Consider the following 11,386-nt stretch of genomic DNA (forward strand, 5'->3'; position numbering starts at 1 on the left):
CGGTCACACGAAATATAGTTTTTGTTAGCGTTACAAAAGATGGCACATACCCACACTGGGGGATCGTCCAAGAATCGGGAGGAAGAGGTTGCTATTCCCTTGTACATAAACAGGCAAAACAAAAAGCACGCGGAAGTGCAACAGCGGTGGATTCTACCTCAAATAAGCATGGACTAAAAAGAGATGAGAATTTGTATGAACAAGACAGAGAGAGAAAATATCAATAAATTATTTTTTCAAAATATGATAATGCACAGAAAAGAAAATATTGTAACGTTTAGCAAGTCAGTCGATGAGATTCCAGCAAGAAATTTTGAACAGCGATGCAAACAGATCGTGGCTGAACCCAAGTGTGATGACGCCAAATCATAGCAAGAGCGGGCTGCTAAAAATAAGGTCAAGATACTGCAAGGGCTCCTCCAGAAACCCTCCCATCTACTCATCCTTCCAATCCCTAAGAACAGGTACCCTGAGCACGACGGAGAACGCAGGGCAGCCCGCGCCGAAGCTCTGCACAAGCTGTATGACAACAGTTCCGAGGTAGTCTACGTGGACGCGGCAGCGCACTCGTCGGGCTCCCGCATGATTCTCGTTGTCGCTAATAATCAGGCCCGACTAATCGCATCAGGATCCGTCACCAGAGACTCATCGGAAGTTGCAGAGGAAGCGGCCATCTTCACCTCTGTCATCAAAATTCTCTCCGACTCGAAATCCGCCCGATCCAATTTCGCCAAAGGTCTGATATCCCGCACCGCGGCTCGTCTTCTACGCTTCTGGCACCCCATCCATCCCGTAACCCTTATCAGGAACTGCGCACACGCAGGCCTCGCGGGTAACGAGGAGGTGCGCTCCCTCACCCGAGGTCTCACTTTTCGGGCTGGGGTTGGACCTCCTCCACCATCCCAGGAGCGTCTTGCTTACGTTCAAAGATATTCTTACCTACTACCGAGATACCCGGTGCGTTTACGCACCGCCGGCTCCATCCCTAACCTTAACCCAGGTCTCCCACTGGCGCCGACTCCAGACCCGAACTACTCCCTACCCTATTCGCCTTCATACCCGCTACCCCGATCAATTCCTCTCTTCTTGTAAGCTCTGCGGGAAACCGGGAGACTTTCTTCACGTCCTCCTCACATGTCCTACCTTCCCACACCCCCCACCCAAACCACGGCGGAGTTATACTGGGAGACTCCTGGCCTGCTCCGCTGCTGCTGACCAGGGGAGACTCCTGGCCAGCTCCGCTGCTGCTGACCAGCGCCGGAAAATTACCGACGCCCTGAAGCGGATAGCTCTCTAAGGGCTGTCCTCCAAAGGTTGCCGCGTGCCATGTTAGGAGTCTGCCCTCCTCTGTATTGCTTGGCAATAAATGTTTCCACCACTACCACCTCCAGCAACTTTCTTCTAAAAGAGGTGAAGCGGCTACAGTGAAGCCAAAAATGATCGATAGATTCAGGATCAGGGCAAAATGCACACGCGATATTTTGGTTGGTTGGTTGGCCTCATATAAAGCTGGCACATATCCACTACAGGGGAGTTACCAAGGCACAGGCAGTTAACTGCTCGAGACAGGAACGTTTTGAAGGGAAAATGAGTAGTAATAGTGTATAGGCTGACAGATTGGAAGACGCAGACAGGGGTCCTGTTAACTTATAGATCGAAGACTGGACAATGGCTTAATGTGTATAACCGTATACAACGTCTGTGATATTGTTGTTGTTGCCTCAAAAGCACATGTATGCCCACGGTGGGGGATTGTTGTTGTTGTTGTTGTCCACATACTATGTCACATGTCCACATAAGTGGATTGGCCAAGAATTGAGGGGCACAGAAAGTTTATGAGGTAAATAATACGTGGACGAAATTAAAATGAATGGTAAGGACGGAAGAAGCAAACAAAAAGAAGCAACGAAATGAAACGGGAAATGCACAACACACGCAGGAGATCGAGACGGATGTTTATAGCCGAGTAGTTAAATGATAATGATAATAAAAATAATATTGAAAAAATAAAAAAATAACAAGGCAGCCGTCTTGATTCCATTAAAATATTTTGCACGGCAGTAAAAACAGACTTGTGGCTGTACCCAAGTATGGTGGCTCCAAACGACAGTAAGACTTGGCTGTTCAAACAAAGGGCAAGCTGTTGTAGAGGTTTCACTAAAAACCGTCTTCGCATCATGGTGTACCGGCGACAGAACAACAAAAAATGGTCCATGGTTTCGCTCTCACCACAAAATGCGCAGACGGGATTAAGCGCCAACCCAGACCTGTGCAAATAAAAATTTAAGGGTGGGATCCGGCAGCGGAGCCTTGATAGAGATACCTCAACCTGCCGTGAATGGCATGATTGCCTGCTCCACGAATACTTCGGGTGCAGGTAATCATCAGATCTTAAAAGAGATCCAGTTGTCATTCTTAACAAATTTTGTCGCCGGAACCTCGCTGCTGTAATGTATACGCTGTAGCCGGAACGATAGGTAGCACGGGACCGTTGTGGAACGCCTTTGCCAGGCAGTCCAGGTTTTTATTCCGTACTGAATGAACTTCCTCTTCTTCCCATGACACGCCCATCAGCATCGCAGCAGCGCGTGCTGCCACCAACCGCATTCCACCTTCCAGAAAGTCGGCCACGGCTCCACTTCAGGCACCTATACTCGCGATGGCGACCTCCTCGGGTGGCTCCGAGTCGGCCCGCCGCCGCCGCTCCAACCACGAGTTCGTCGCCTGGCTTCCGGTCGCCATGGTGGTGGGCCTGTTCGCGTGGGCCTACTACGTGTACATCTTCGTGTTCTGCGGCTCCCTGGTCAAGGAAGGCGCGCAGCGCTTTGCCTTCAGCACCGTGTTCCACCTGCTGCTGCTGCTGCTGTGCCTCTGGTCATTCGTGCAGACCACCGTGACCATAGTGCCGCCCATCCCAGGCTACTTCGGCCTCAGCGAGAGCGACCAGCGTCTGCTGGAGCAATGCGCCGACGACGAGGCCCGCGGAGAGTTCCTCGATATCCTGGCGGAGAACCGGGGCGTGCTGACGCGGGGTCCCAGCGGGGGCGTGCGCTTCTGCGAACGCTGTCAGCAGGTGAAGCCCGACCGAGCGCACCACTGCTCCCAGTGCCGTAGGTGAGGGTTCGCTATGGCCCTGCTATCTACAGCCTTTGTAAAAAGGAAGTGGCTATATTGCCGGCAGCCGGCAGAATCGCCAGGAAAATACACAGGAGGCTTTCTTCCTGTCTTCTCTCAGTCACTCCTTTATTCCTTTCCTTACGGCACGGTTCAGGTGTCGGCCGAGATGCGACAGATATTGCGCCATTTCCTTTCCCCAACAACCAATTTTCATTTTAATAATAAACCCGCCGAGGTGGCTCAGTGGTTAGGGCACTCGTCTACTGATCCAGAGTTCCCGGGTTTGAACCCGACCGCGGCGGCTGCGTTTTCATGGAGGAAAAGCGCTAGGGCGCCCGTGTGCTGTGCGATGTCAGTGCACGTTAAAGATCCCCAGGTGGTCGAAATTATTCCGAAGACCTCCACTACGGCACCTTTCTCTTCCTTTCTTCTTTCACCCCCTCATTTATCCCTTCCCTTATGGTGCGGTTCAGGTGTCCAACGATATATGAGACAGATACTGCGCCATTTCCTTTTCGGGAAAAAAAACCAATTAATATTATTTTAATAATAATAATAGTAATAATAACTCGTATTTGGGGAAAGGAAAGGGCGCAGTATCTGTCTCATTTATCGTTGGACACCTGAACAGCGCCGTAAGGCAAGAGATAAAGGAGGGAGTGAAAGATGAAAGGGTAGTGGAGGGCTCCGGAATAATTTCGAGCGTTCTGCCTCCATAAAAACGCAGCAGCCGTGGTCGGGTTCGAACTCAGGAACTCCGGATCAGTAGCCGAGCGCGGTCGGGTTCAAACCCGGGAACTCCGGATCAGTAGCCTAGCGCGCTAACCACTGATCCCGAGTTCCCGGGTTCGAACCCGACCGCGGGGGCTGCGTTTTTATGCAGGCAAAACGCTAAGGCGCCCATGTGCTGTGCGATGTCAATGCACGTTAAAGATCCCCAGGTGGTCGAAATTTTGATTTTCATTTCCCCTTACGGCGCGGTTCGGGTGTCCACCATATATGTGAGACGATTACTGTGGCATTTCCTTTCCTCAAAAACGAATTTAAAATTTTCTGGTGTCCTATTATTGGTTCGCTGTAGTCCCATGACGTGCACCCCTCACTCCCCCTCGTTTGTGAGGGTTTTTTGTTTTTATAAAAGAGAAAAAGAAACAGGACAAATCAATATTAGTCCCCCCCCCCCCCGGGGGAGTGTGTCCCTTTAGGTAGCTAGTTAGTTTAGTTTATGGGGGTTTAACGTCCCAAAGCGACTCAGTCTATGAGGGCGCCGCAGTGAAGGGCTCCGCAAATTTCGACCACCTGGTGTTCTTTAACGCGCACTCTGGGATTCTTTGGGTTAGGTTTGATTACCGGCAGTTTTTTGCGCAGTGTATATTCTGCCGGCAAACAGTTGGAAGAAGGATTCCAGGAGTGTCGTTTCATTAGCTTTGTGCCATTATTTGACTAGAATTAGCCTATCGGGTCAAAATTCCGGCAATGTTCCCTGCGGGCTATTTTTCCGGGTGCCGGCACATTGGTTTCATCATAAAAATACGCACTCTTATAGGAGTCTGCTTTTGAAAAAGCCTACTTTTTCAAAATTACGTAGTCTTCCCTGAAGCACTAAAGATCCCCAGGGGGTCGCAATTATTCCGGAGAGCTCCACTACGACACCTATTTCTTCCTTTCTTCTTTCACTCCCTCCTTTATCCCTTCCCATATGGTGCGTTTCAGGTGTCCGCCGATATGTGTGACACATACTGCGCCATTCACTTTCCCCGAAAACCAATTGTCAGTTTTCAATTTATGTCCTCTTTATTATCCCGCCGCGGTGGCTCAGTGGTTGGGGCCCTCGGCTACTGATCCGGAGTTCGCGGGTTCGAACCCGACCGCGGCGGCTGCGTTTCGATGGAGGCGAAACGCTAAGGCGCCTGTGTGCTGTGTAGTAGTAGTAGAAAACATTTATTCCAAAAAGATAGGATAGAGAGGCGAAAATACAGATTTTGGGTGAAGTCCTTATTTCAGGACCCCAATGTCCACCGCAGTTGCTCTTGCTTGGGATATCAGCTTTCGCTGCGTCGCCAAGTCAGAGCTGAGCAGGGCAGACTCCCATTGTTCCTCGGAGTGATGTTTGTCCAGTTCGGGGGGCTTGGGACCGGAGCAGCCCCATGTTACGTGATATGTTGTTGGAATTCCGCCACACCAGGGGCAGATTCTCTCATATCTGTCGGGGATGATGATGTAGTACTTGTGTAGGTTAGGAAAGGTGTTCGTCTGTAGTTGTCGCCATTCCCTCGCCTCTGCCGCCATTAGCTTACGGTGTGGTGGGGGATAGACTTGTCGTTGTGTTCGGAGAAGGAGGAGGCGCTCGCCGTACGTAGAGGGGAGATAGTTGAGGTCGGGGAGGTTAGTGGCTCGGTTAGTATATCCTCGAGCTAGACTGTCCGCGGCCTCATTTCTCTCGAGCCCCTCGTGCACAGGAGTCCAAGTGATTTGGTGCTTGCATGCGGAATTTTGAACTTGTGGGGTAGTCAGAATGGGAGCGACGGAGTGTGGAAGTCTGCCAGAGAGGAAGAGGCTTCACGCGGAATGGGAGTCGGTAATAATTTTGACTCATATCCCGTAGCATCGCCGTGCTGGATTGCGAGGGCAATTGCAGCAGTTTCTGCTACTGTGGGAGAGCAGTTGCGTATAGAGGCGCTGGCGATTTCCTTGAAGTTGGTGTCCAAAACTACCGCCACCGCGTTCGTGGAATTGGGGTACATGGCTGCGTCGACGTATACAGCATTTCGTGCCTGTCGGTGTGCGCGGCGCAGATAGTCCGCTCGCGCCTTTCGTCGTCCCTTTTGTGTGTCCGAGTGCATGTTCTTCTGGAGTGGAGCTACATACACGCGAGTTCGCAGAGTTGAGGGGCTGTGTGATGCCAGTGCACGTTAAAGATCCCCAGGTGGCCGAAATTATTCCAGAGCCCTCCACTACGGCACCTTATTCTTCCTGTCTTCTTTCATTTCCTCCTTTATCCCTTTCCTTACGGCGCGGTTCAGGTGTCACCCGACATGTGAGAGATACTACGCCATTTCCTTTCGCCCAAACTAATTTTCATTTCCTTTTTCTAGCTACACTGCAGGGAAGGAAAACGTTATAAAGAAAAGTCGAGACGACCCGCCGCGGTGGCTCAGTGGTTAGGGCGCTCGACTACTGATCCGGAGTTCCCGGGTTCGAACCCGACCGCGGCGGCTGCGTTTTTATGGAGGAAAAACGCTAAGGCGCCCGTGTGCTGTGCGATGTCAGTGCACGTTAAAGATCCCCAGGTGGTCGAAATTATTCCAGAGCCCTCCACTACGGCACCTCTTCTTCCTTTCTTCTTTCACTCCCTCCTTTATCCCTTCCCTTACGGCGCGATTCAGGTGTCCAACGATATATGAGACAGATACTGCGCCATTTCCTTTCCCCCCAAAACCAATTATTATTAAAAGTCGAGACACCTTTCTTTGTGGTAGGATGAAATGAGCGAGAAAAGAGAGTGAAAGAAATGAAGCAATAGCACAATACGCAAGGGGTTAAATTTAATCGGGCAGACCTCCACTGCGGCCCCTCTTTCCTACTTCTTTTTGCCGTCCCTCCTTCCCTTTCTTCACAGCGCTGTTGATTTGACCACTGAGAGCGACGCAGATTGAACCTTTCCATTTCTCAGAGCATGCGGCCGCGCTAGTCGTGAGGGCCAGTAATGGCTGATTACCCTAGCGCGCTACTCAGTCGAGTCCACTACAGCCCTGGACTGCCCGAGGAGGAGCATACCCCCTTCTCATCTAGAACCTTCGACTAATAATATATGTAAGCCAAGGACACCGTAACAGGGGGGAGGGGGGTCGAGGGGGGCGGTCGTCCCCCCAACATTCCTCCAGAGTGGTAAGCCCCCCCCCCCCCCTCCCAACAGACTCCAGTTGCCTGCACTCAGGTCAGATTTCTGGCAAATGGCTCAATTCAATTCTCTAAGGCGTTATTTATATAGAGCACAGTGGGGCCGCAGTGGGGCTCAGCTAGTTGGCTTCGTAGCCAATCGTAAAGCATTTCGTTTCAGTAACCTAAAAAATCCTGTCGTCACAACAGAAGATTGTCTGACCACTGTTCATGAGCAAGATTAGCAGAATTGAGACAGACTGCACAAGCTTTTTTAAAGCACCCCATCGCTCCTCGTTTGTACAACTTTATAAAGCTGCCTATTTCTATTGGTTTTATATGTATTGACGAGTACACCTTTGAACAATGAATAATAAGAAAAATATAAACAAGAAATAGAAAATATATTACGGAAACAAGACTTTGAATAATCAAATTACAATACAATCTGGAAGGCTTGCTCCACCCACTTAGAAAAAGTTGAGTCTCTGATTCAAGCAAAGTGCAGCAAGCAACGTGCTAGGCGGCCGGTCCGCGTGAGAACCTCTCGCGCAGTAACGCAGTTATGGTGCTCCGCCTTGATAGCTTTACTGTGACCGAATATAAAAACAAGCTAGGCAGCTCTGACCCAAATGGGATCGGAGACTTTTTTGTAAAGCAGTATTAACGGATATAATTATCGGACGCATGTGGACGTGCTCAGGTGCCATTATACTATGTGCGGACAAGCGCGCGCGACGAAACGTTCACCTGGCGCATGTTCGCAGGTGCGTTCCAAAAATGGACCACCACTGCCCTTGGTTCAACAACTGCGTCTGCTTCAGCACCTACAAGTTCTTCCTGCTCACCATCTTCTACGTGGTGGCCTTGTGCGTGTTCGGACTGGCCAGCGCCACGCATCTCGTGGCTGGCGCCTGGTCCAGCAACGCCTCCACTTACGTCACGCTCAACTGCACCTTCCTCTACGCGTTCGGCGTGATGCTGGTTCTGGTGCTTGGCTTCTTCCTCTACCTGCACTTCACCATGGTGTGCAACAACATCACCACCCTCGAAGACCTGCGCCCCCATCTGTTCAAGGATGACAGGTATCGAACAAGCTGTCGACAGCCCAGCTTGTACATATTACACGTTTTGAGATGGCGTTGCTGACAAAAAGATTACGTGCAGACTAAGCCGATATTATTAGTTTTTATTGAACCTGGGTAGTACAGTAGAAGGAATATACTTTATTCAGGCAGCAAATTAAGCGCAGAGCAGATGAACGGCTTTACTGACCAGGGCCTGGTGATCCTCTGCTAGAAAAGACATCAGCCAGACACAGCAACAGAAAGGGGGAGTAGGGGGAGTGGGGGGGTTAATGGGGGCTTGGATGGCGACAGGACAAAGAAAAAAATGGTTCTCTAGGTTAGCATACAGGAAGGTATCTTAGGCAAGAGGGATCGGGAGGTAAGTGGTAGAGGTAAACACGCGTCGGAGTGAAAGATGTGAAAGATGCTCTGGTAGTGGGGTAGAATTCTGAGCATCCTGCGTGCTTGACTCACTGAGAGGAGACGTCGCGAGGTACTAGAGCAACAGCGCAAAAACGGCTTCCGCGGAAAAAAAGTTATGCCAGATTAGCGGGGACTCTACGCGCCTTGAACGTTCACACAAAAGAAAGGCGACAACGTACACCATCTGAGGACGCCATCGGTGCTGTTTGCGCAGAGACTGGTTCGACATTGGCTTCAGGGACAACATCGCCGAGGTGTTTGGCCACCGCAAGGCCCTCTGGTTCCTGCCGGTTTTGACCTCACTGGGAGACAGCGCCGCTTCCCCACGCGGCTGCACCCGGACCGTTACGTCTACGGGCCTCCCGTCTCGGTGGTGGTCGAGGAGCGCAGGCCCTCTGTTCCGGTCCCTCTGTTGCCCGTGGCTACAGTGAACTAGAATACTAGTGGCGCGAACGGAAAGGCGCGGGCGTGCCGTTTGGCGTAGAAACCACCAGGTGGCGCCACTGCAACTTTTTCTAGCGGCGTCGCGGCGTCTCTACCTCATAGGCACCTTTTCCCCCCTGCCGTGCCCCTTTGAGCATTTCGGCGATGATGAAAAATCGCGTCGTCGTATGCCGTCTGCTACCGAGAACGGCGCCGGGCAATGAGAGAGGCTCACGGATTTGCCGGTGGATGTTAGTTGTCTAGGTGCATCTTTTGCCAAGCTGATATTGTTTATCTCGATTATAGTTTGGTGCCATGGGGTATAACATCCTAAAGCAACTCAGGCGATTAGGGACGCCGCAGTGGAGGGCTCTGGATATTTCGACCACCCGGGTTCTTTAACGCGCACTGACATCGCACAGTACACGGGCCTCTAGCATATCGCCTCCATCAAAATGCGATCGGCGCGGCCGGGATCAAACCGGTGTCTTTTGAGTCAGCATCCGAGCACAATAACCACTGAGCCACCGCGGCGACTTAATTATAGAGAACTACACCCCTCATTCATCTGTGCGCGCGCCTAGGCGCACGTAGCTACGTGTGATCTAGTCTTACGGAAATCAGTTTTTACCTGAGACGGCCTCAGAAACGCATTTTGTTCAGAAAATTTTACCCATGACTGAAAATATTTCCAACCTAATTTTCGGAAAATTTTACTTGCAGTGTATGCATGACATAAGCCAGGTTGATAAATAATATACGGGAGGCGAGCATTATACTTTTATTGACCATTGCGGACATGTAAAATAAAAACTGAAGCAAATATTGGTTTGATGGCAGGCACATTATTGACGTAACCAGCCTAAATTAGGTTACATAGAAATTTCATCCGTGGAAACAAGGCTGGGCTTGCAGCTACCCTAACAGGGTGCTTCGCAAATCTAAGCGCATCGACTCATTTTCAGGTATTTAAGCTTGGCATTTCCGGTTGTTGCTGCTATTGATGCTTTTCATAAAAAAGTGAAGGCGGGTTGTTATGTAAAAAGCTGTGAGCTCGGCTGCAACATTCTCACAGTGGTCTGAACAGCCAATTAAGTCGAAGCTCTGTTTTTGCCTTAACCACATCTACAAAATTAATGATACTGTCTGCATGTAGTTCCAGGAGGCTAAAACATGTTGTGAAAGCATTTTCTAGGTCAGCTGCAAATTTGTACAGGGCGGCAGCGGGATACAGAAGACCACCGTTGTCTTTCATGCGAGTGAACGGGGCTAGGTTTAAGTTCTCAGCCACCTCTTGGGTCAACAAAAGCAAATTGATTGATTGATTGATTGATTGATTCAATTTTATTTCTCAACATTCATACAAGGCATGCTTTCGCAGCCCGTCTTCAGGACACATTTCCTGGCCACATAACCAGCTATATAAAACATTAGGCGGCTGTCACTTGATGCCACAGTGCAAATGGAATGGTCTGGGGGTAATTTCGGGAGCACTGCATTTGCTGCATCTATGTTGCCTGCATCGAGCAGTTTATCAACAAGTTCCTGCCTGCCACTATGGGAGCTAAATTTGCTGGCCAGCATCTGCATTCAAACGGGAACAGCACGGATTTATCGTGAAGAATTTCAAGTTTTGTGTCTCTTCGTATCGATGTTGTTGCGAAGAGCATGCTGGCGTCACTGTCGCAATTTATCCGGCACCAGGTCTTTGAGGGAAGCATCACTCCTCGAGGCATGTTAACTGTGAAGGGCTCACTCTCGGTGGGGCTTGCAGCTTCATTTAGAGCGTTCAGCTCGGAAATCACAACATCGGTTACAGGCTGACGAAGCGCTTCCTGCGCGACATCTGCACTTTCATTCTGTGCGTCCTTTCGCTTGCTGTTGCTCCATGGCCTTCTTTCTGGCCTCTGTTTCGCTCTTCGGGCAGAAAGGTAAGACGGACAGTCAGGCAGGAGGGTAGGCACCGCACCATGTGCCATTGACGGCTTCCCAGGGGGAGTCGCACATCGGAGCCATTTATGATGTGTATGTAGTCCCGCAATATGCACTCGGGCTCAAAGTGGCGCTCACAGACCGCTGAGGACCCAGTGAAATGTTTGTCATCTCTTCGCAGATTGCGCTCCCACTTCTTCCTAAGTTCGTCGTCCGTGGGAGCGGCGAACAAAGACGCCTTAGGAGCTCCTGGATAACCACTCCGACAGCTCGGGGCAAAACAATGGGAGTCCGTCTTCCTTTTCGGCATCGTGCCTCTCTGTAGTGCCTTTATAGCACGAACTTCACACACGCAAGACGATTTTCTCCTGATCACTCAGAGTTTACAGCTCGAGGAGCCACGCCGAAACGTAGAACGCAGACAAAACACTTCGTTTCAGCCAGTTCAGCGCCCGGAGAGCCGTTCCGAATGTGAGAAGCAGCCCGGCAGCGGCAGCGCGGGGCTAGTAAAAGGCGCAGTAGCGCCCCTTGCGGCGAGGAGAGGC

The 11,386-nt window shown here is 50.7% G+C and overlaps 1 pseudogene across 1 annotated transcript; it reads left to right on the forward strand.

Moving 5' to 3' along the window:
• The first annotated feature begins 2,651 nt into the window (after positions 1 to 2,651).
• LOC144134136 (palmitoyltransferase ZDHHC15B-like) lies at positions 2,652 to 9,127 on the forward strand (annotated as a pseudogene). Its single transcript, XR_013315121.1, has 3 exons — positions 2,652 to 3,114; positions 7,764 to 8,081; positions 8,701 to 9,127. The product of XR_013315121.1 is annotated as a palmitoyltransferase ZDHHC15B-like (transcript).
• The last annotated feature ends 2,259 nt before the right edge of the window (positions 9,128 to 11,386 follow it).

This window comes from Amblyomma americanum, chromosome 1 (genome assembly GCF_052857255.1).
Source record: "Amblyomma americanum isolate KBUSLIRL-KWMA chromosome 1, ASM5285725v1, whole genome shotgun sequence".
In the NCBI taxonomy this organism is placed as follows: Eukaryota; Metazoa; Arthropoda; class Arachnida; order Ixodida; family Ixodidae; genus Amblyomma; species Amblyomma americanum.